Source organism: Crotalus tigris, unplaced genomic scaffold (genome assembly GCF_016545835.1).
Source record: "Crotalus tigris isolate CLP2741 ecotype Arizona unplaced genomic scaffold, ASM1654583v1 scf7180000024301.445443, whole genome shotgun sequence".
NCBI lineage: Eukaryota > Metazoa > Chordata > Lepidosauria > Squamata > Viperidae > Crotalus > Crotalus tigris.
Window position 1 is genome coordinate 25,321 of NW_024100473.1, and position 23,185 is coordinate 48,505.

Consider the following 23,185-nt stretch of genomic DNA (forward strand, 5'->3'; position numbering starts at 1 on the left):
AGCAACCAAAGAGATTGCAGTAAATGAACAAGAGATTGCAGGAGTTATTCTGAAAGAGAAAGGGTGTGTTTGAATATTGTCTCAGAATGGATCAATGAGCTAATCTTGCAGAAGTTGTTGGACTCCAGCTGTCAAGGTCAACAAGTCATGGTGATGGAGATTGTTGGTAAACATTTAAAAGGCTACCAGTTTCAGCCCCTCTTCCAAGGTTTTGCCTTCAGTCAATGGGCTGAGTTTAGCTGTCATGAGGGACAGGGACAAGAGATCTACTTGCTGTTGTCACCACCAGCTGCCAAAATCTGAGGCAACAGCATTTGCTTAACACCAAACACCATTTTCCAAACACAGTTGTCATGGATCCTCTTCAACAACTTTAATTGAGAAGAAAGGGAGGGATAATAAGAGATCCTGTTTCTCTTCCAAAACCAATATAGTGCCGAAATACATTAAGGTGGAGATATTCATTCATTCATTCATTCATTCATTCATTCATATATATCATTTTCCTGAGAACTGGTGAATAGGTTGGTCCTTTCATGTAGTGGAAGAACTTACAGCAATCTCCAAAATCTTTATCAGTCTAGAACCAACCATTACACTGATCACCTGCTTGCTTTGCTGCAAAGAAAGAATTGGACAAGTCAGATTGATGCTCCTTCTGCTCCTATAACAATAGGAGCGGAACCAACTAACCATATGTCTTTGCAATGGGGCAGATCCTAGCAGGTGCTCAGTGATGCCAACTGTGCCACCCAACTACACCGGCCACTAATCAGTGATGTCCATAGGAGGGCCAAAGTAGGTGTCAACTCCAAAATGAACTTGGCTGCAGGGTGGCAGTTGTAACATTGCAGTTGAAGCCCTCCCATATACACCATACAATAGAAGTGGGCTTGGATTGTGATGCTATGACTCCATGCTGCAGACACTGCTGCCATTAATTATGACTTGAGATTACTCTTTGACATTAGCTATGCTTTTGGAGTTTTCCTTAGTTTGTTCTTTATTTTTGCTAAAGGAGAAAGGTTATGGGGTAGGGAAAGAAGAGAAACAACAACTTTTATAGAATGCAGTTAGATACTCATTTAATTGTCACAGCTCCCCCCATTCCTAAATATAATCCTGAGAATTGGAGATTGGGGTGGAGACTCAAAGAATTCTATTCAAAGCCTGTGTTATCTACTCTATTTATTCTTTTCCCTCACCCATATCTGTGCTGAATTTCAGCTGTGTGTTATTTCTAGAAGTTCAATTCAGTGGTTTTCCTGGGAAAAAGAATGAATATTGAACCAGTTTAATTGTAATGCAGACACGAGAAGAACAGATGGATGGGGTAAAAGAGACTTAATATAAGCCCTAGTCTTGAAATCATAGATTTTTCTAATGGCTGTGCATTGTATCTAGTCATTTTTCTTTAAGGAGAGTCTCTATGTAATCTTCTTATGCTGCACTGTAATTTCAACAGAGCATTTATTTTTTATCCAAAATACACTGCTGCCCAAATGCCGACAATGGTTTTTCTGGTCTTCCAGAAATTAGAGATCCAGAAAGCATGCACTTGAGCAGGAGGGAACAGATCCCATGCGGGTCTGTTGCTGAGTCCATATTGTTGTTGAAAGATCCATTGTAGCTTTCCCCATTGATAGTGCTGGCTGGGGATGATAGGGATGGCAGTCCAGGATCTCTGAAAATTTGTTTTGTCAGTTCTTTTTGTTGCCCTTGAAAATAAAGAATGGTCTTTCAGGATTCAACTGCTTGGTGTGACATTCCTCTGTGGCTATGCCAAACCGCTTGCTCTTTAGCTTGTATAGCAGTTTTTCTCCAGCTGCCGTAATCTCAGGCTGTTTGCTATGCTGACTGAGGCCAATGGAAACTGTAGGCTCAAACATCTGAACCAAGCCATATTGAGAATGGCAGTGTGGTACCTTGTCAGAATGATTTGTCCTCCATTCCCACATTGTTTCCTCTACAGTTCTTTGCAACTATTCTATAACATTTCAGTCAGCTTAAATAAATTATATGGCTTTCTATGGATTTTGAGCCTTTTGTACTCATTTTAAAGTAAAGCAATGATGGGATCAAGGAAATCGTGAAATGTCAGTGTTTTCAGTTCATCTTCTGAATCCACTATCATTCATTATTATTTCTTTCGCATTGTAACTGTTCCCTAAAAGACACAGAGGAGTGGGTACTCCACAAGTAGGTAGGTCCAATGGAACCTCTCCAGATATGGAGTGGGTGGGAGATGTGTGTGTAATTTGGAGAAGAAATAGGGGTGTGCAATTTGGAGAATGAGGTCTTCCAAAGCATTGCATTGCTCTGTTCTCTTAATTGTGCACTCGTTTTCACGACTAGAAGGTGTCCAAAGGATTGTGAGAATGGGGCACACGATTTGGAGGGGAAAAAAGGGGGGTATGCGATTTAGAGAATAGTGCGAGGTGGCCTCAGGAAGAAGGCCTGGCGCAGCCAATAGTATTTTGCCTAAAGTCTGATCTTGTGAGCAGCGGAAGAAAAATAGCAAAAGTCAGCTGGGAGTGGTAGAAACCCCCTGCAGCACCCCAACGCTCTTTATCTGGGACTCCCTCTACTTAATGACCCACGATTCTTGAGTATGATGGCAACTAGGAGTAACAGGATTGGGGGTCACTAAGAGGTGGAGTCATGTGACATCTTGCATAAAAAGTGCATTGTTTAGCGACAGAAAATCTGGTCCCAATTGTGGTTGTAAGTGTGATACTTGTGATGAAAATCAGAAGTCATTTCTTTAAATCTTTTTCTTTCCTTTCACTTTTTATTCTTTCCATTTCTCTTTTTCTCACTGAGTTTTGATTGTATTTGCTTTTACTACTGCAATCAAGATTTTCAGTAACAGTTATTTAAAAAGTAAACAAAAGAATCCCTCTTAATTTCTGAAACTTCTGTGCAAAGGCCCCCTTCCTCATATAAACCAAATGGGTAACGAAGCAAGAATGTTAGCAACCTACGTTCTAGCTTAGAACAAAGTTCTATTTACCTTAGAGAGCAATAGACAGGGTTTTGGTTTCGCCTGCCTGGAACGATTTGAAAAATAAATATCTCACAGGTTCAAGAAAGAGATTTACTTCAGAAGAGGTACAAGAGTCCTCGACTTGCAAGCATAACAGAACCTGGAATTTCCATCACAAGTTATGATGGTTGTAAGTTGAAGCACCCATGTGACCGGCCTGATTTTTCAATCATTTTTGCAGCTGTGATTAAATAACTGCCATAGTTGTTCAATGAATCAATGCATTCCTAGGGATGCTTTTTGCTGGAAACTGACCGCAAAGTCCAGATTCTGGCAAAAATGTCATAAATTGCATCACATGACCCCCAAATGCTGCAACCGGCTGTAATGGTGAGCCAGTTGCCAAGTGCTGGAAATATGGCCAGGTGACTGGGAGGGAGGGATGCTGCCATCAGAATTCCAGAACTGGGTCATAAGTACCTTTTGGGAAATTTGTTGTAAGTTTGAATAACTGCTAAGAATTAGTCATTAAGTAAGGACCACCTGCATTGTAATTTCTAACCTGCTGGATCAATGGTAGTCCTAGAAATCAGATAAAGGAGTGGGCATTAATGTGAATCTGAATATGATTTAGGGGAAGATATGATTTAGGGGAAATTCATACATCATACTTCTCTGTGTTAACAGGAATTGTCACAGCAGCACAAAACAGTTATTTGACTTCATATACTTTGATTTATTTAGACTATATTTTGCTCATGCTCAAACATAAGGATTTAGGAAGGAACGTTCCTGAGAAAGAATTTACATGATTTCTGTTATGTAGGAGCCCTTCCTTTGTTTTATAGAATCCCAAAGTGTTGAGCACAAATGTAAAATTGTGGCTCAAAGAGTAGAAACTGACTGATGCAAGGTGGTGTCTAGAATCCATTACAGTATGTACATATGGGCTAAACTACACCTCTGGTCTTCTAGATATTAAACTGCAATTCCCAGAAGCACCGGTGTTGAACAATGTTGGGAATTTTAATTAAACAAAAGCTAGAGTCTAGAATCAATTGGGAAGGCAATTAGATACTCATAGATGCTTGTCTCGTGAGCAGACATCATAACTTGATTCCTATACTAAATTCTCATTTCCTCCCTCATCTAAAAATACAACTTGAAGATGGAAAGATTTTGCCTAAGGGTCAGTTGTGTTAATGACCTTTTAAGTATTTTAAATTGTGTCAATCTAAATTTCCATATGATAGATGGGAAACACAAACTAGAGGAACTTGCACATGGAATTAAACATTGCCATGCAGAGTACAGCAGCTTTTTTTATACTATTATTGCTGTATTTAGATTACAAAATCTTTGCTGATCATTACAAAGTGCCAGAAATCTGATTTAGCATTTGCTCGCCTCTGATGATCAGTTCTTTCATTGATCTGTCCCCATGAACTTCATATTAGCCTTTCCATTCCCCCCCCTTGCATTTTTCATATTAAAATTCATGTCTGCGAGTGCCTCAGGACATAAATGCTAGCAAAAATCCATATTCACGCCCAGAGGCTCAAAGTATCAATTTCAGCTATAAAGGAAATAGCAACAGACAGGAAAAGAATTCAAACAAACAAAGAAAGACTGTGAGCAAATTGTTAATATTGTACGTATTTCTGGTTTGTAAGAAGGAGGATTTGCTGGCTAAGTCAAAATCTTATTAAAAGATTTTAATAATAATCTGTTTTAAAGACAGATTAAAAGAGAAAGAGAAATATTATCTTAAATCTTGACCTGATCCATATCTGATGTCTTTCAGATATGTTGGGACTACAACTCCCAGAATTTTTATTCAACACATCTTTCAGTCAAAATTTAGAAATTATGGAATTGTAATTTCATCATACCTGGAAGGAAGATAGAATCTCTTCTTTATTCTAGGGAATTTTTGGTTTGGAAAGCAGTAATCAAAAAGGTACAATCTTCAAAAGAGACAAATTCTAATAGTAATCATTCCATTTATATTTATAACATATATACATCACCCAGGCAAATTATTTTTTCCCAGTGACATCATTCATACCAATCTTGTGCAGTCTTCTAAAAACACGGAATTGTAGATGTTAAAGTAAGGTATTATGGGATAGCATGCAGGTGACGGAGTATGGTGACTAGCAGCCAAGTTTGGTGAGTTCCTACTTCCGAGTTCACCTCAGTCATTTATGTGAGGTGGACTTCCGCAAAGCCTAAGGATAGTTTGTCACGTGAAATACACCAGTCATCATCTTTCTTGCCAGGTTTGTGTCCCAGATGATACATTTTAAGGACTTTGAATATTCTTTGTCAGTACACTATGAAGAACCTGTCAAAAGAACCTGTTAGAAGAGCTGTTAATTTTCAAGAATTCCTGGCCTTGGACCAATCAGGGTAAAATGTGGGGAGGTTGCCTTCCTTTCACTGCTTTTCCCATTGGTTGGGTCAACTGATGTCAGACCCCTTTGGAAGAATACATGAAGAAGGGGGACACTTAGTGTTGAGTCCGTGGCGGGAAAACAGACACGAGAAGCAGCTGGAGTTCTCAGTTTCTTTTATTCAGCGTTCAGCTTATAGGAAGATGGCTTCAGCCTCGCCCAAACGCCTCGCAGCCTCTTATATAGGCAACTCCCGGGTAAATGGGTTACTTTTCCCGCGCCAGCACCCGCGCATGCGCACGGCGCTGGCGACAGCCTGTCTGGTCCCGGGCAGCTTTGCACCTGCCCGGGACTGCCTGCAAACGCCCGAGCCGTTTGCAAAGGCTCGGGACATAACACCCCTTTCCCCCGGGCTAAAACTACTACCAACATACAACATTTATTTTATACGACAATTTGCTCCCCCGTGCTCCCACTGTTTACTGGCTTTTGCCTTGCCAGCAATGTTATGTAATCTTCTAGGTACTTAGGAGATTTCTTTGCTCTCTGTGACCTTCTTAGCTCTGGGTTACTGGCATAAGTCCCCTGACTGGAGGGAGGCGTGAGCCTGTTCTCTCTATTGTGCCCTGGTGTCTTCCAAGGACTGTGCCCCGATGCCTGGCCTGCTTGCTTGCCCACCGGGCTCGTCAGGCCAGGGCTTCTGTTGCTTTGTGACCTGGTTGTCCTACCTAGCTGTAGACCCTCAGGCCCCTTGAAGTGATAGCCACTGCTGGGCGTCTCTGTAGAACCTCCTAGGTCAGTCCAAGACCTGTCAGGAGGCTGTCCATTCCCTGAACCCCATTCTGTGCTCGGGCTCGTGTGGGTTTCTGTACTTTCCCAAAACTCAGGTGTTCCCTGATTTGTGCTAGGGGTGTTGTAGTCGGGACTTGGTTCCTCGACTAGCTCTGTGTATGTTTGACCCCCTGTAGGATTTGGGGTAAGGTCAGGCCAACCTTGGGAATTGTGTGCCAGCTCTCTTGCGGGGAATGATTTGTTGGGATGCCCCCGGGTATCCTCCGTTGCTGGAGTGCTGTGTGATGTGTGTGGAAAGTGAGTATGCCCCCGGGGTGACTCCCTGGCTGGAGTAGGCGTGAGTGCCTGTTGTGTGGGTAAGCTCCATGACTTCCTTTTCGGAGCAATTGCGGAATCTTGGGATGGGCCGTTTGTGGCTCCCTCAGTGGAGATGGGCAGTAGCTCTTGCCCTTCCCTTTGCTCCAAAGGGTCCCCCTCCCCCCCTGGAAAAGACCCAGGAGTCTCAGCAGAAAAGTCTCGCCTAGAGCGAAGTTGGTCGATGTGCCGACGCAGGACACGACCGTTGTCCAGGGCAACCTCGTAGGAGAGAGGACCTGTGATCCTGGACACACCTCGTAGGACCCATGTGTGACCCATGGACCAGGCCCGTAATTGCGAGCCCAAACCGGGGCACCCACAAGTAGTTGTCTAGGTGCCCTAGGATGTGAGGTAGATGAAGGCAGTCTGTCCGGATGCAACCGGTCAAGTCTAGTAGTAAGTTGGCGCCCCCAACGAAGTTCAGCTGGACTTCTCCCTGTAGAAGTGGACGGTGTGGTGCGATAAGAAAGGAGAAAGTCAGCCAACCTGTGATGCCAGTCCCCGTAGGTGAGTCTCTTCAAGGCGTCCTTTGCGATGCGCACCATGCGTTCAGCCATACCGTTGGTGGACGGGTGAAAAGGCGCAGACGTGGCATGACGAATCAGGTTTGCCTGTAAGAAAGCTTGGAATTCGGAGGAGGTGAATTGAGTACCTGAATAGTCTTTGCGTGGTGTCAGGACAACAATGATGTCAACAAGGACCAAGAAGAACTGGCCCTGAAAGGGCCCAGCGTAGTCAATGTGCACCCTAGACCATGGGGACTGTGTTTCCTCCCATCTATGCACAGGAGCTTGGGGCATCTCTGGGCGAGATCGTTGGCACAGGTGGCATGCGTGTACCTTAGCCTCAATATCTTTATCTAAAGCAGGCCACCACAAGTGGCTGCGTGCAAGAGCCTTCATACGAACAATGCCAGGATGACCCTCGTGGAGGGATTCTAAGACCCTAGTCCTCATTGAGGTGGGAATGACAACTCTGTTTCCCCAAAGCAGACAACCCTGAGAAAGGGACAGTTCGTTCCTTTTGGACCAGAAACTCTGAAACTCAGGACTAGGGCAGTGCTCAGGCCACCCGGACAGGACCCAGGAGCGGACACGTGAAAGTGTGTGATCTGTACCTGTTTCAGCGGTAACATCCCTGGCACTAAGAGGGAGCTCGGGCAAGGCTTGGATTGATAGAATGTTGACAGCTGGCGCGGGGTCAGCTTCTACTACTGGCAGAGGCAACCTACTGAGGCCATCAGCATGGCCCATTTCTTTCCCAGGCTTGTGGAGTAATGAAAAATCATATGCAGACAAAAAATAGACCACCTAAGCATTCTAGGGGAAATGATGTGGGGAGTCTGCTTACGTGTGGTAAACAGTCCCAGCAGAGGCTTATGGTCAGTGAAGACCGTGAAATGCCTGCCATATAGAAAATCGTGGAATTTTTTAATTCCAGCAACAACAGCCAGAGCCTCCCTGTCTATCTGAGCGTAGTTGCGCTCGGCAGAAGACAGTGTTCTGGAGTAGTATGCAATAGGAACCTGAGTTCCATCAGACCTGAGGTGACTCAGGACAGCTCCAACCCCGTAGGGGGACGCATCACAAGCGATGCACAAGGAAGAGACTCGTTGAAATGTGCAAGAACACTGTTAGAAGTGAGCAAGGCCTTGACTTCTTTAAAGCAAGCCTCATGTGCTTGTGACCACAGCCACACAGCCTGTTTGTCTAGTAGCCTGTGAAGAGGCTCAGCTACACTAGCTTTATGTGGAAGAAAAGAATTGTAGAAATTCAGGAGGCCTAAGAAGGCCTGAAGTTCGGCCTTAGACTTTGGCCTGGGTGCTTCTAAAATAGCAGTTAGTTTGGATTCAGCAGGATGAATCCCAGCAGCATCAATTTTGAATCCCAGAAATTCAGTAGAAGGCACCCCAATCTTGCATTTGTCTTTTCTGAGCTTGAGGCCTGATTTCCTGAATCTTAACAGGACAGCCCTAAGCCTTTCAGCTAGAATGTGTGTGGAGTCTCCTGCAATCAAGACATCGTCAAAGTAGGGGCAGACCCCTGGTATACCTCGTAGTGTGTTTTCCATTACGCTTTGGAAAATCCCAGGAGCGACATTCACTCCAGACTTTACCTTAAAGTCTCCCCTGTGGGTCACAATGGTCTGAGCTATAGCAGCATCATCATCAACAGGCAGCTGTTGATATGCTTGAGCTAGGTCAAGCTTTGCAAAAACACGCCCCCCCTTGAGAGAGGCCAGGATGTGACTGACCACAGGAACAGGATAGGCATGTTGCTGCAATGCCTTATTGAGTGTGCATTTGTAATCAGCACAAATGCGAATGTCCCCATTTGCCTTTAGAGGCGTGACAATGGGGGTCTCCCACGGGCTGGAATCAACAGGTTCTAGGATTCCCTGTTGGATTAGTTTGTCTAGTTCAGTGTCAATCTTACTTTTTAAAGCAAAAGGGACCCTTCTTGCTTTAATCCTAATGGGAGTGACAGTGGGGTCTAGCTTTAAGGACACAGGTGGTCCTTTGAATGTGCCCAGCTGGGGGCTGAAAACATCTGCAAATTCTTTGCAGACTTCCTGTAGGTCGAGTGTTTGTAAGCTGTTGAGTCCTGTGACGTGTATCCCCAGGGCCTCAAACCAATCGAGTCCTATGAGACTCGTTCGTTCACCCCCTACTACTAATAAGTCTAGTGGACCTTCAAAACTCTTGTATTGCACGTTAAGGGTGGCCTCCCCCTTAACACACACTCTTGAGTTCTGAAAATCTGTTAATACAATATCAGAAGGCCTTAACTTGGCCTTAGTCCCACTACTGGAACAAATCTTCCTAAATGTATGCAATGAAATGATGGAAAGGGCAGACCCTGTGTCTAGTTCCATAGATAATGGAACCCCTTGTAGCTTCACGTTGAGTGACAGCTTTTTCTTCATGGGCTTGTGTGTGCCTGTCCTACAGATGCTTCTTCGCGAAGCGCAAAAACCTACCCTATTCTGGCTGGGGAATCTGGTACCCTTCAGGCGTTCTTCTTGGGGTTGTGCCTTTCGTCGGCCCAGACACACAGCTGCAATGTGCCCTTGTTTGCCGCATGCCCGGCAGGTAGCGGAGCGGAACTTGCAGTCGGTTCTCCTGTGGCGACCTCCACAGCCGATGCACTTGAGCGGAGCCGAAGAGCTTCCCTTCTGGTTTTCTTCCTTCGCGGGGTGTAGACGGTCGACTTCCTCATCCGGATCCTCCTCGGAGTTTCGTTGGACGTCTTCCTGGTGCACGGACGCACCCTCTGCACTGCTTCTGATCGGCCGCATGTTCTTGACGGCGCCGCCTGCTGCTTCTTCTGCGGTGACTTCCCTTAAGGCGTCTTGGAAGGATAATTCTTCCTTAGCGAAAAGTCTCTGTTGTAGCTTTCGATGCCTTAACCCGCACACGAATCGGTCCCTCAGTCGTTCCTCGAGGTCCTTGAACTCGCAGGGCTTGGCAGCCTTCCGTAACGCGGCGATGTATTCCTTGGCTGACTCACCGGACCGTTGATCCCTCTGTTCGAAGGTGTGGTGCCATGAGATAACGGACACCTTGGGGTGGAAGTGCTCCTTCAGCAGCTTCTTCAGGTCTGCGTAGCTTACAGACTCTACTGGGACAGGTGCTGCAAGGTTTTCTGCGATTTCGAAGGCGTCTTGGCCGCAAACGCAAAGCAGGGTGGCAGCCTTCAAGCTATCTTCCGTCACTTGGTTTGCCTTGAAGTAGTTCTCCATTCTGGATACGTAGGACTCCCACCGCTCTGGATGTGAGACGTCGAATTCCGAAAGCCTTCCGATTTTCGCCATCTTCGGATCTTCAGGAGACGGGTCTATCAGCCAGCCTACCCCCGAATGCGCACCGGATTGGCGGGCAGCTGCCGAGTCGATGCCGTTCCTCTTCCGCCGCTCAGGACTCCTTGGGTAAGCTTACACTTCTTCCTTTCCAGGTAGTGCAAGGCATCCCATCCTCGTCGCCAGTGTTGAGTCCGTGGCGGGAAAACAGACACGAGAAGCAGCTGGAGTTCTCAGTTTCTTTTATTCAGCGTTCAGCTTACAGGAAGATGGCTTCAGCCTCGCCCAAACGCCTCGCAGCCTCTTATATAGGCAACTCCCGGGTAAATGGGTTACTTTTCCCGCGCCAGCACCCGCGCATGCGCACGGCGCTGGCGACAGCCTGTCTGGTCCCGGGCAGCTTTGCACCTGCCCGGGACTGCCTGCAAACGCCCGAGCCGTTTGCAAGGCTCGGGACATAACACTTAGAGTCCTATAAATCCGAGGTCTCCAACCTTTTGGGCACCAGGGACCGGTTCCATGGAGAAAGTTCTTCTGCGGACCGGAGAGTTTATGTGCTCCTTCATCCCATGGATGAGACTTTGCTTGCTTGTGCGGATTGGTTGCTGGCATGCTGCAGCCCGGTACCGGTCCATGGACCAGGATTGGAGAGCCCTGCTAGAGATGTTTGTCATATCTGTGAAACTGTCCCTCCCACAGCATCGCCAGTGGACATGCATTAGAGTACCACCAGCTAATGACATTTGGCGATGGTAAGTCTATCTTCCATCCAAGAGGGAGCCCTAATCAGACTGATCTGTCAAGCCCACAAAAAATGCTAAAGGTTACTATTAATATTATGGTCTTAGCATTTTTCAGTCTCCCATGAAATGAATGTTGCCAACTGAAGCCTGGTCTGCTGTCTACTGTAGGTTCTGAATAGCATCTGGTACATAGGAATTGGCAGGCAATGTTAAGGGGCACGGGGATTTAAAATTGCCAAGATCCTTTGGAATCCCTTCTGGGAGTCCCACATTCTTTCCCCCTTCTAGCTCCTTCCCTCCACCGAGGAACAGCAATATGGGGATCCCGGAGAGAGTGCTGTTTCCCCAGCTGTCCTGAGATCCTTCATCCTTTTTCTTTCCCAGGGCTCTTCCCATCTGAGACAATGGCCTTTTGGGTTCTTTCTTCCTCCAACCAGCTTTTATTTGATTTATTCCTGCTCCCATTCAATTAGTCATGTCATTTCTGAGTATATTTTATTACAGAATAGCAGATCACTTTAGTTAGATTAATGATGTTCCTATATAAGCTATTTAGTTTTCTGCAATCTTCTAGCACCAGTCGCTGTCCCAAGAGAAGGTGCTGTGCCGGCTCACTGAAGAACAAAAAGGACTGCCAGTCTCAGTCAGATCGATCTTCCTTCAGGCTGTTGTCCTTTTCTTGAGGGCAGAACTAAATGTGATGGCGGCAGACCTGCATTTTGAATGTGAGTTCAGCCAAGCAGAATAGGAATGGTGGTGGAGAGCAGTAGAAGTGCAGGGAGTGAGATCTTCGTATCGGAGTAGAGGACAAAGGTCCCTGCTTACCCTAACTACATCTATTCATGTCCAGATAATGAGGTTTCTTTTAATTAGTGCATCATATCGTGTCACAGTTTGTTCCTATTAGATGTTTTCTCTAAATGCAAGACCTTTGCACAGGTCTTGATGGGCTTTGATCAGAAACTTTATAATTTCCATTTTTCTTTCATCCTGATTCCTCCATGTTCTTTAGGAAAAGATTGGCTTTATTCAGAACAGGAAATATGGGCTTTGCTTTTGTTTTGATAAGATGCGTAACAGGGATATAATGTCGATGGAGGATATTGTAGCGGCGGACTTTCTGGCCTAGTTTTTGAGGTCTATTTTATCAAATAAAAACAGAAGACTTAAATCTAGTGAAGCTTTAGCATATCTATTTTGTGTGTTTGTGGTTTTTTTTTTTAATGGAAAATGGTGCCAATGATTTTTCAAATTTCATCTCAGGGACTGCAGGAGCAAGGAGCTGCATGCAGTTCTCAGGCTGCAAGTGGTCTGTTCTTGGAACAGACATGCTGGAGTTGAATGAATTGATGGGCTATCAGGTAGCTTTTTTTTAATAAAAGAAGAAACCTTGGCATTATCAATCAGGAAATAAGGACCAGGGTCAGCACCTAACCAACTGATATTTTTGAAAGGTCTAACAAGGACTTGGAAGTTTTAGCTGTTGTACTAAATTGGGAAAAGTTGAATAAGTCCCACAAATAGGCCTGGAACCTGGGCAAACATGAGAGGTCTGAGAACACTTGAATCTGCAGCCCTGTGTGGTTGTGGCTGGACACATCAGAACTTGCCTTTGCTACCTGAAACTAAAGGCCTGATTATTCAGACTCACAAGACTTCCTGAGGAATAGCCAAATCTTGTGATCTAACAGACAGATATGTATGCACATCTTTGCTTCTCCTTTCCGAAATATTGACCTTTTATAGACAGGTACACACATTTCTCCTTGGTCATATACCCTCATTCGGTTTTGAGTGTAAGAATTGCTGGTCCTTGGATCTGTGAGTGAAGCTTTATTTAGCTGATGTATTTCACAGAGAGAGAGGGGGGGGAGGGAGGGAGGGAGAGAGAGAGAGAGAGAGAGAGAGAGAGAGAGAGAGAGAGAGAGAGAGAGAGAGAGAGAGAGCACTTTCCATTAGTCAGAGCAGTTAGAAATAATAGAAGGCAAGCAAAAATCAAGCAAATTAAAACTAGAGTTAAAAGACTTAATGAAAACATCGTTTAAAAAACAAGAACTGTCAATGTCCACCCAACACTCAACAGAAAAATGGCTTATCCATCAAAAGCCTGCCTCCATAAGAATGTTTTTGTCTACTGACAGAAAGAAATTAGAAAAGCTTAGATTTGATGTGACTGCACCCTAACCCAACATGCCCTTTATTTCCTAACCAGTATCCTGATGGGTCTAAATTTAACATAAGACAATTCCTACCACAATTCTCCCCATCTAATCCTTTTTTTTTCTTTTCTTTCTTTTTTTTGACAGCCCTAAAATATTTGCAGCACCTGAACTGATTTAGACCTGCTTGAATGGGTCAGAGCATCAGCTTTCGGCTCCCTCGTCTGATGAACTAGAAAGTGCTATGTACAATAAATATAAAGAGCACTAATCTGTGCTAAAACAAACCCAGAATCTTTTCAAGATAATGCAAATAAAGCTCTGCTCTGTGACATCCATTCTGCAGACTAAGCATCTTCGTATGCATATTTGCTTAGTCTGCAGCCTTCTGTGCATTTTCTGGAAAGGAAGCCCCATTGAATAAAATGGGGCTTCATTCCAAGGAAAATTGACAGGAATCAAGCGTCTGTGCTGATTATGAGGCCTAGTGTTAAGCAATTACACATAAAGTCACCACCAGGGCCTTGGTCTGCATCATCTGCTGATTCTCAACAACCTCTTCAAATTGTAGGATGTTGTCAAGGACTGCCCATATTTTATCAAAATTACTCAGTAGCTATGAGACTTACAAATGGGGAGGGGGAGGGGAGACGTGAATAAAAATATGGATTCTAATGGATTTCTATTATATATGCTCTGCAGCACTGACCAGGATGTTTTTGAAAAAGGCTCTTTTCTTCATTGTTGATGAAATAGCTCCTTGTAATCTATTGCAACACACAAAGAGTTCATTTTACTTTCAGTGTGATCTTTCAGGTTCGGTTCCTTTGAAACTACCGTACAAATATACTGCCCAGTTGTTGACGGAGATAGATTGGCAATAGATTTTCCATTTATTTTAAAACTTTTAGATGAATCAGATTACTATGGCTCCTTTCCCTTGCATTCTCCGCTCTTGATGTAGTCCTTCTCCACCAACTACACCAATGTAGATACTAAGATAGGAAAGAGGGGGGAAAATGGAAGGAAATTACTGAATAGAAGATAGGAAAAAGCTGGATCTTCTTCCTGGGAATTTAAACATGGAATTAGAACATTTGACTTCTGGCCTAAAAGTCTTATACAGATTAGTGCCACTAAGTCTATATCATTTGGGGGGGGGGGTTCCTAATCTCAGCATCTACATAACATTAAAAAAATCATCAGAGATATTGCCTTACCTCCCACTTTCTTCTCTGCCCCTCCTCCTTCCTCAAATACTTTCTGGAGAAGAGAAGTTACCACAGACAATGGTAAATTTGTTCTGCAGTGCCTCCAAATGCTTTTAAATGTACAAGGAAAGAAACAAAAGGTGCCTGTTAAGAAATAGGAAGGCAGGAGGTAAAGGAGGAAGGCAATAGTAACTACTCAGAGATGTGCCTATTTTCATGCGCCAAGACGGTATCTTACCCAAGCTTCCTCATCCCCAGCAGCATGGCTATGTTGTATCCATCAGCACTATGACCAGCCTCCCAAATTCTCTTACTTGCCTCTGATATGAGGATCAGAAAGTAGAACGAGACACAAAGCATTTCTCTGTCTTTGCTAATCCTGGAGCCTGAGGTCTTCCAACGAAGTTGAATAGTGGAGTTTCAAGACAGTCAACAGGAAACATCTGTTCATACAATGCAGGTGGAAATACATTTTTCTAGCTCCATCCAACTGCTGTCCACAAGTGCCTGTGCTGGTAGAAAACTACACTAGCCTAAAATTGTGGTACTGTCTTTATTTACAGTATAAATAAGAATATGATTTGGCACATTTTTCAACTTTGTTTGCCTACCACTTCCCTCCCTCCTTTAACTTTGTCCAGGGCTTGGAAAGGAGATGAGTTTATTTATTTATTTATTTATTTATTTATTTATTTCTAAAATTTATATGCCGCCCAATCCCAAGGGACTCAGGGCGGCGTACAAAATTAAAACAATAATCTAACAATAAAACAATAAAATAAATACATTCATACAGCGTGTCCGATCATATCCCCCCCCCCGGGACATCAGCCCCAGGCCTGCCGGAACAGGAGAGTTTTAATGGCTTTCTTAAAGGCTGGCAGGGTGGGAGTAATTCGAACCTCGGGGGGAAGTTGATTCCACCAGGTCGGAGCCACCACAGAAAAGGCCCTTCCCCGAGGGCCCACCAGCCGACATTGTCTGGCCGCCGGGACCTGAAGGAGGCCCAATCTATGGGACCTCACCGGTCTCTGGGAACTGTGCGGCAGTATGCAGTCCTGTAAGTAACCTGGCCCTATGCCATGAAGGGCTTTAAAGGTGATAACCAACACCTTGAATTGCGTCCGGAGACCCACAGGAAGCCAGTGCAGCTCGTGGAGGATAGGTGACACGTGGGCGTACCTTGGCGCGCCCACAATCGCTCTCGCGGTTGCATTCTGAACCAACTGCAGCCTCCGAACGCTCTTCAAGGGTAGCCCCATGTAGAGTGCGTTACAGTAATCCAGTCTTGAGGTGACAAGGGCATGAGTGACCATGAGTAAAGCCTCCCGGTCCAAATAAGGCCGCAACCGGTGTACCAGGCGAACCTGGGCAAAGGTCCCCCTGGCCACAGCCGATAGATGTTGTTCCAAATTTAGCTGTGAGTCCAGGAGGACACCCAAGTTGCGTGCCTGCACTGAGGGAGGTAAATTCCCCCCCCCCCAGGACTAATGATGGACCATCCAGTTGACCTTTGGGAGGCAAGACCCAGAGCCACTCAGTCTTGTCAGGGTTGAGTCTAAGCCTGTTCACCCCCATCCAGACCTTCACATCTTCCAGGCACCAGCACATCACGTCGACTGCTTCACTGAAAGGACACGGGGTGGAGATATACAGTTGGGTATCATCCGCGTACTGATGATACCTCACCCCGTGTTGCCGAATGATCTCACCCAGCGGTTTCATGTAAATGTTAAAAAGGAGGGGGGGGACAGGACTGAGCCCTGAGGCACCCCATGATTGAGGCGCCTAGGGGTCGATCTCTGTCTGCCCGCCAACACCGACTGCGACCTGTCAGAGAGGTAGGAGGAGAACCACCGCAATATGGTGCGGTTTCCACAGCAAGACTACGGGAGTTAGCCATCTAATATGTTGTGTGTTTTTGCACAAGTATATTCATTCATAGGTTCTTTTGACAGTTGGAGAGTGGAATAAGATAAATATGTCATTGATGCCTAGAGATCTTCCAAAACAAAACATTAGGCTCTCTACCTCTCACCAGGCTTAAGTCTAGGAAACCACTTTGAGATAACATACCACAGTCTTACAATCTAGATCAGACATTCAAACACAAGGCCTGGGGGCCAGATGCCGCCCGCGAAGTGGTTTCATGTGGCCTGTGAAGCCATCCTGGAAACAGTGAGGGAACAGCCCCCGCTGCCTTGGCCCTAGTCCAGGCCAGTCGGGAGCCAACGTACAATTTTGTGGTGGCCATCTATGCTGAAATGCATTCAGTCTTAGCTCCACAAGGCCGTCTAGAAACAGCGAGGAACCAGCCTCTGCTGTGTCGCCCCCACCCCCTGGGTGCATGCCGGGGAGGTGTCACCCTTTGTGAGGAATGAAGAAATGGACCGTGCTTTGGCACTTGCCCTGGTCCCACCCCCTTCTGCCAGAGACCCTCAGATCTGTCCCACTCCTGCCCAGGCCCCCACAGGCACCCTTGATGCAAACGATGTAAAGCTGGCCATGCCCACCCAGTAGGCTACACCCACTCCATCCATGCCCACCCAGTAGGCCACACCCACCCTGGCCGCCCCCCCCGCCCCCCCAAGGGCAACTGCAATGCTGATGCGGCCCTCAATGAAATTGAGTTTGATACCCCTGGACTAGATGAAGAATGGCGATTAAGATGGACAGCTTTTAATATATATATTTAACATATATATTTGCTGGTGCTTTAAACTAAATTTGTACATCAGTGATTGCATGAGCTCTGTAGATGCCATAAGCTAAATAAATAAATAGTCAGGTTCTTTTTGAACATAACTTTCATATTATTCCAGGAGAGTATTAACCCTGCTGTTAATCAATCCAGATTAATTTGAGTTTCCAATCTGTTGAGTACAAGAAAGAAACTGTTTTGAAACAACTGCATTTTCCCAATGCCAAAAGGAAAAAGGCCATGTGCCTAACAGTCAGAGAGAAGACGGGCGTGTATCCATATCAGCCTAGAGTGACCAATGGAAGCCACATTGATTGCATTTACGAGAGGTGGCTTGACTTTGGTGAAGCTTGTCAACTGTATCCATGATAAAATCTGGTTTGAGAAGGGGAAAGCACTACTGTACTTGAAAACTGGGCAGTTATAGATGACCTAAGGCTGCCTCATGGCTGAGCTGGTGATCAGATGGTGTTGATTTTAAGAGGACGGAGCAGAAAAAAAGAGGTTGCTAGGTCATGTTTCTGCCACAGTTAGTTACAAGTGAACAAAGTCCTCCCTAGAGGACCACAGGTTCTTCACAGTTTTCTCAAGCAACTGACTCAAAAGATGTGCCTGTGCCTGGAACTCATCAAAAATGGATGGCAAGTCCCAAAGATGCTTTTTTCAAGAGCTGAAGAAGAGCTGAAGAAGCGTCTTGGATGAGAAGGTAAACGTCTTCAAGGAAAAACAAAGAAAGTCCAGTTGCCTCTTGAAAAAGCACCTTTGAGACAACCCTGACCTGGAAAACTGAGAATCCCCATAGAATAGACAATGGGTGGCAGGGTTTTTTTTTCCAGGGAAATGATTTCCATTTTTTGCAGGTATGGCTTGGCTTTAATTCTGCATGGTTTTACTTTTTTTTTTTTTGCTAGCATCATACTATAGGCAGTCCTCATTTAGTGTCCACAATTAGGACCTCCAAGCTGTTCAAGAGGTTGCTAAGTGAAGCCATATTTTTCAGAATACTTTGAATTAGATACATTTTCTTCTGTATTAATGATCTTGCCTCAGCTTTCTCTTGTTTTATGGACCTGGGAAGGCCATAAAAGTCACAAAGTTGCTTTTTTCATTACCACTGTAACTGCAGATGGTCGCTAAATGAGGCAGTCACTAAACAAGGACTGCCTGCAATCAACTATTACAAAGTAAGAAATTATGCTTAGTTATTTTTTTTAAAAAAAACGTATTAAACTTTATAGGATAGAGAAGCTGTAGCTCTCTAATTAGAAGTCGGCAAACTGTGGCCCTCAGGCCAAATCTGGCCTGCTGCCTGTTTTTGTATAGCTTGCAAGCTAAGAATGTACAGGTGGGCAGGTGAGGGGCAGATTGCCAGGTCTGAGACTCAATCAAGTCCTTGGATTAAATGTATTATCAAAAGTTGAGGCTTACCTGTAATCTTGCTGCATTTATCATGTAGAAAAACAAAGTTCCATGACTTTTTTCTAACTGTTTGTCCTCAATTCCAAAGAAAAACCTCTAGTTTAATTGTATATTGTTTAAATATGTAATTGTTTAAATCCATCTGTGAATCCAAACATGATCAAATGTCCCTTCTTGTTCACATTTCTAGCATACATTTGAAACGTCTTTATACATTCTAGACATTTTTTCTGGTGACATATACCGATGGTACATCATTTTATAAAAAATTCTGTTTATAACCTTGTGTAAATTTCAGTACTTTCAGCCACAATTTTTTTCCGTTAATTCATCAGTATATTATGACCAAATTTTAGCTCACTTTATCATACATTCTTTCACCTGTTCTTCTTCTGTTTCAAATTTCAATACAAGTTTATACATTTTAACAAATATATATTCAACATTTGCACACAACTGTATTTCAAACTCAGTTTTACAATGTTCAAAACCATAAACACTTTTTTCGACTGCCAGGTACCTTCACCTATAAAAATAAAGGATGTTTTGAAGTTATAAAAAAAATTAAACCAAGAAAGGTGCCTGAACCAGATGATATTAATGTTTTTATTATAAATGATTTATGGAGGAACTTTTACAATCTTTACAAAACATAACTCTATCTTACAGGGAAGAAAAAAATAGAAGGACATGACCTGAGATTTGGGTGGTGTGGATATTTCTGGCATTACAAAGTCAAGGTTAATGTGGATTTTAAGAATCAGTATGTTAGATGTGCCATATTGAGAATATAGAATAGATACAAACCCAGATTGTGCCCCGAAACATCTATGTGGCTCTCAGCACTGGGAGCATTTTACAGATGAGAAACAATAGGCAAACACAAATGACTAACTTAACACCAGATGCTAGAATTTTATTGAGGACAATGTAAAATACAAGGAAGTAAAGAATTGATGGCATGGGATATCGTTGTCAAGGGTTTTCATATTTACTTTCTAGTTAATCATTTTCTTATTTTTGCAACAGGAACCGATAATATTAGATTGTAGTATAGTATTAGTTTATTAGTCAGGATAAACTTGGCCTTGGTTTGCTGAGTGCTAGTAAGAATTCAGGTTAGCCAATACATTTATAGGGAATGCAAGTTAGATAAATATATAAATAAACTTGAGATTTGAGGACAGCCACAGAGAAACAGTTTTCATAGGCAAGGATGAAAAATTTGCTCTTTTGTAGTAAAACAAAAATTCTAATTATTATCTGGTTAAAAATGCATAAAGGTGGAAGTTCAAGGACTGATGTAAGCATTTGTGTTAGCAGCAGTCTGGGGCAGCAACCAATTGTGGGAGAGGAACAGTATGAAACAGGGTATCAGAAAGGAATGGAAGATTGGCTTGATACTCTAATTATAAACCAGTTTATAAACACTAATTATAATCCAGTTCTCAATCCCTGGGCTCCAATAGACTAGATAAAGGTATAATCAATATAAGAGTGATTCTGACTCCATGAAAGACACTCTTTCGTCATTTCACTACATCACTGCTCAGGCCAATTCAGATTTGGAGTTAGTAGCCCTAATGGCTGTCCGGTAAATCAGTTTTGTCTGTCATATGATGAAAGGCTGGACACAAACCCTACATGCCTGGAATCCCAAGGGATGGGTTCCAAAAGAGCAGAGATGTACAACTAATTTGTATAGATACTATCTTAGATAACTCCAGGCTAACTAATAACTTTACCCAATAGTTTCATGTAGATATTAGAAAGAAGGAGAGTCAAGCCCTGAGGCAGGAGCTCAGGAGCAGACATAACTAAGTAGAACTGGCCTTGGAAGAAGAACTATGGTAAACTATGCTTCTCCCAAACCCCTAAGCCTGCTGGCCTTCTGCAAACCTCTTAGGATCCAACTTGTCTGTCAGGCATGGCGGTCAGCAGGTGGTTGAGCTACATGAATTTGTTGTTGACTGATTTACCCTCACCGACCATTTTTTTCTTTTTGATGTGGCTTTATTAATTGCATTTTATTTTGATTTGACATTTTCATTGTGTTAGCCATCCAGAGTCGCTTTATGTGAGATGGGCAGCCATATAAATCTAATGAATAAATAAATAAGATATGATCAATGGTATTGAACACTGCTGAAAGAGCAAGGAAGGCCAGGATGGATGCACTGCCCTCATCCCAAGCCCACCAGGAGTCACCAACAAGTGCGATCAATACTGTCTCGGTTCTGTAATCCAGCCTAAAATCCAGTTGGAAGGAATCCAGATAATCTGCTTCCTCCAGGGCCCGGTGAAGTTGCAGACCTATCACCTTCTCAACAACCTTCTCTAATAAGAGACAATTGGAGACCAGAAAAAAGATTAGATTCAGCAATGCTTATTTCTGTAAGCTGCCCCAAGTCACCATGAGTTTGGTGACCATATATATTAATAAATAATATAAACAAACAAACAAATAAACAAATGTCTTCTTGAGGACAAGATGAACCACCACTTTACCATGGCAAGTATTCTGTGTTAGAATCTCAAAAGATTGCCCATCTCTGGATTAAAAAAAAGGAATATAATTCTTAATTACTACTGAGAACAATATGAAGATAAATGGGATCTCCCAGGAGCACCAGTGCTGGCTGACTGATTAGTACATAGAATTGAAGGAGAGTGTGGTACAGTTGCATGTTAATATTTGGCATTCTGCCCAAATTTGTGTTTCAGTGAACAATATTTGGAAGCTATCATTCCTATCAAAGAAGGGGTAAAGGACTGATTGAAAGAGTACTTTGGCCTTTGCCATATTCACTGTTTCTTCTCCGAACCTGTACTCAATTGGACATAAAGTGTAAGCGTTCATTAAAATTTGCAGAAAGATGTGTTTAACTCACTACCAGGCCAAACTTTTTCAGCTTGCATGCATAGTTGGAGTTGGAGAATTCCAGTGTTGGCATGCAAACCACCTGTCCTTGACCTGCTCCACTAAGTCACAATGCACGTTGGAAACTAGTAGAGACTCTTTTCTAACAGCATGCCTGTATATTCTGTATTTAAACTGCCTATGTTCGACTACAAGGCCCTTGGATTCAGAGCTATAAAATTTAGTGAAAGCAGTTAGATTCTTTAACCCAACTGAATGGGAATGTACAGAGAAGCTCTGGAAATCCTTTGTAAAAAAACAGTGCTGAGTTGGATAAAATATCCAGCCCCCATTTGTTTGTTCATTCATTCATTCCTTCTGGTCTCTGCTGGGTCTTAATATTCAATTACCTGCTTCCCCTCCTTCTTTCCCCAGCATTGGTCCTATTAATGGTCTCCCAAGAGCCCATTCATCAGAACAGAACTAAAGAGTTATTAAGGCCATAATTCTTGGAACCTGCTGTTCTCTGACAGGTGCCATAGATTCCCAGTCCTTAAGTCAACTGGTTGCATGGAATTTGCTCCATTATGAGCTGGAAATGACAGCTAGGTGGTATCCTTGCGGAGGAGGACACACCTTGGTGGGGAAGCAGCTCCACCTACAGAACGTTGGGAAACAAGGTCGCGTGAGAAGATGTCCAGCTCACCCATGAAGCCATACTGCCAGAAACACTGGGATATGTGTGGGTGAGTGGTGGGGAGGAATTTGTCCCTCTAGATCATGTGTCTTCAAACTTGGCCCTTTTAGAGCGTGCCTGGCTGAGGAATTCTGGGAGTTGAAGTCCACAAGTCATAAAAGGGCCAAGGTTGAAGATCCCTGATCTAGATCATCAAATGTTGTATATTTAGAGGCATTTATATGTTGAAGAAAAAGAGGGGAAAGGTTTAAGGTCTGATGCTGGTGGATAAAGGGGAGTGAGGGGTGGAAAGAGACTGATGCTTGAAAAATAGTGATTGTTATTTGAAATGTGTCTGCCTGTATTACATGGGTTAATATTCTTTGAACCGGTTTAACTGATGTATCAGGCTTGCCTTTCCAGCTCCAGTGTCCTCTAGATATGTTAGAATACCATTCCCATCTTCATCATCATCCATCATAGCCCAAAGTCATTGAGAGTTGGGTGGCATACAAGTTTAATAAATTAGATTATTGTAGCCCTTATGTGGGAATTATAAGATTTCATCCCAGCTATATGGAGGATGCAAGGATGAGATACTCTGCATCAGACTTATACAGAGAGAGATCTCTTTTTAGGGGGAGAAAAGATCAGTTTCAAAATGAGGTAGGCAATCATGAAATGAAACGTTAATTACCTTTACTCCTGAAGAACCAGGATGAAGATTTAAATCTAGCAGTGGGATTAGAGTTGGCAAAATGGTAAAATTCATAGATTGAGTCATATAATATTCTTATTAGTTCTAAGCATGCTCACTTGCTTATTGGTTTCATGTGGTTGCATGAAGCTTCTTTTGGGACTGAATATTCAAAAACGTACCATTCAAAATCCTATATCTATCTATCTATCTATCTATCTATCTATCTATCTATCTATCTATCTATCTATCTATCTATCTAAATCCTGCTTCTTCCTAAAACAGATATCATTTTACTACCTTGGTACATTCTGATTTTTAGTGGCCAATGAAAGTAGCTGAATTTTGGGGGGTTGTTTGTAGAACTTTATCTTCATATGTCTTCAGTCA

General features: G+C 43.6%; 1 protein-coding gene and 1 long non-coding RNA gene across 2 annotated transcripts in view; one reads left to right on the top strand and one right to left on the bottom strand.

Annotated features, from left to right (window-relative positions):
• The window catches only part of KCND1 (potassium voltage-gated channel subfamily D member 1), a 61,656-nt gene that overhangs the window by 15,986 nt on the left and 22,485 nt on the right, over positions 1 to 23,185 (top strand). The window lies entirely within an intron of this gene.
• LOC120299554 lies at positions 11,049 to 15,054 on the bottom strand. Its single transcript, XR_005554436.1, has 3 exons — positions 14,681 to 15,054; positions 14,452 to 14,552; positions 11,049 to 12,913 (listed from the first exon to the last, which is right to left on the bottom strand). It is a non-coding gene; the product is annotated as an uncharacterized LOC120299554 (long non-coding RNA).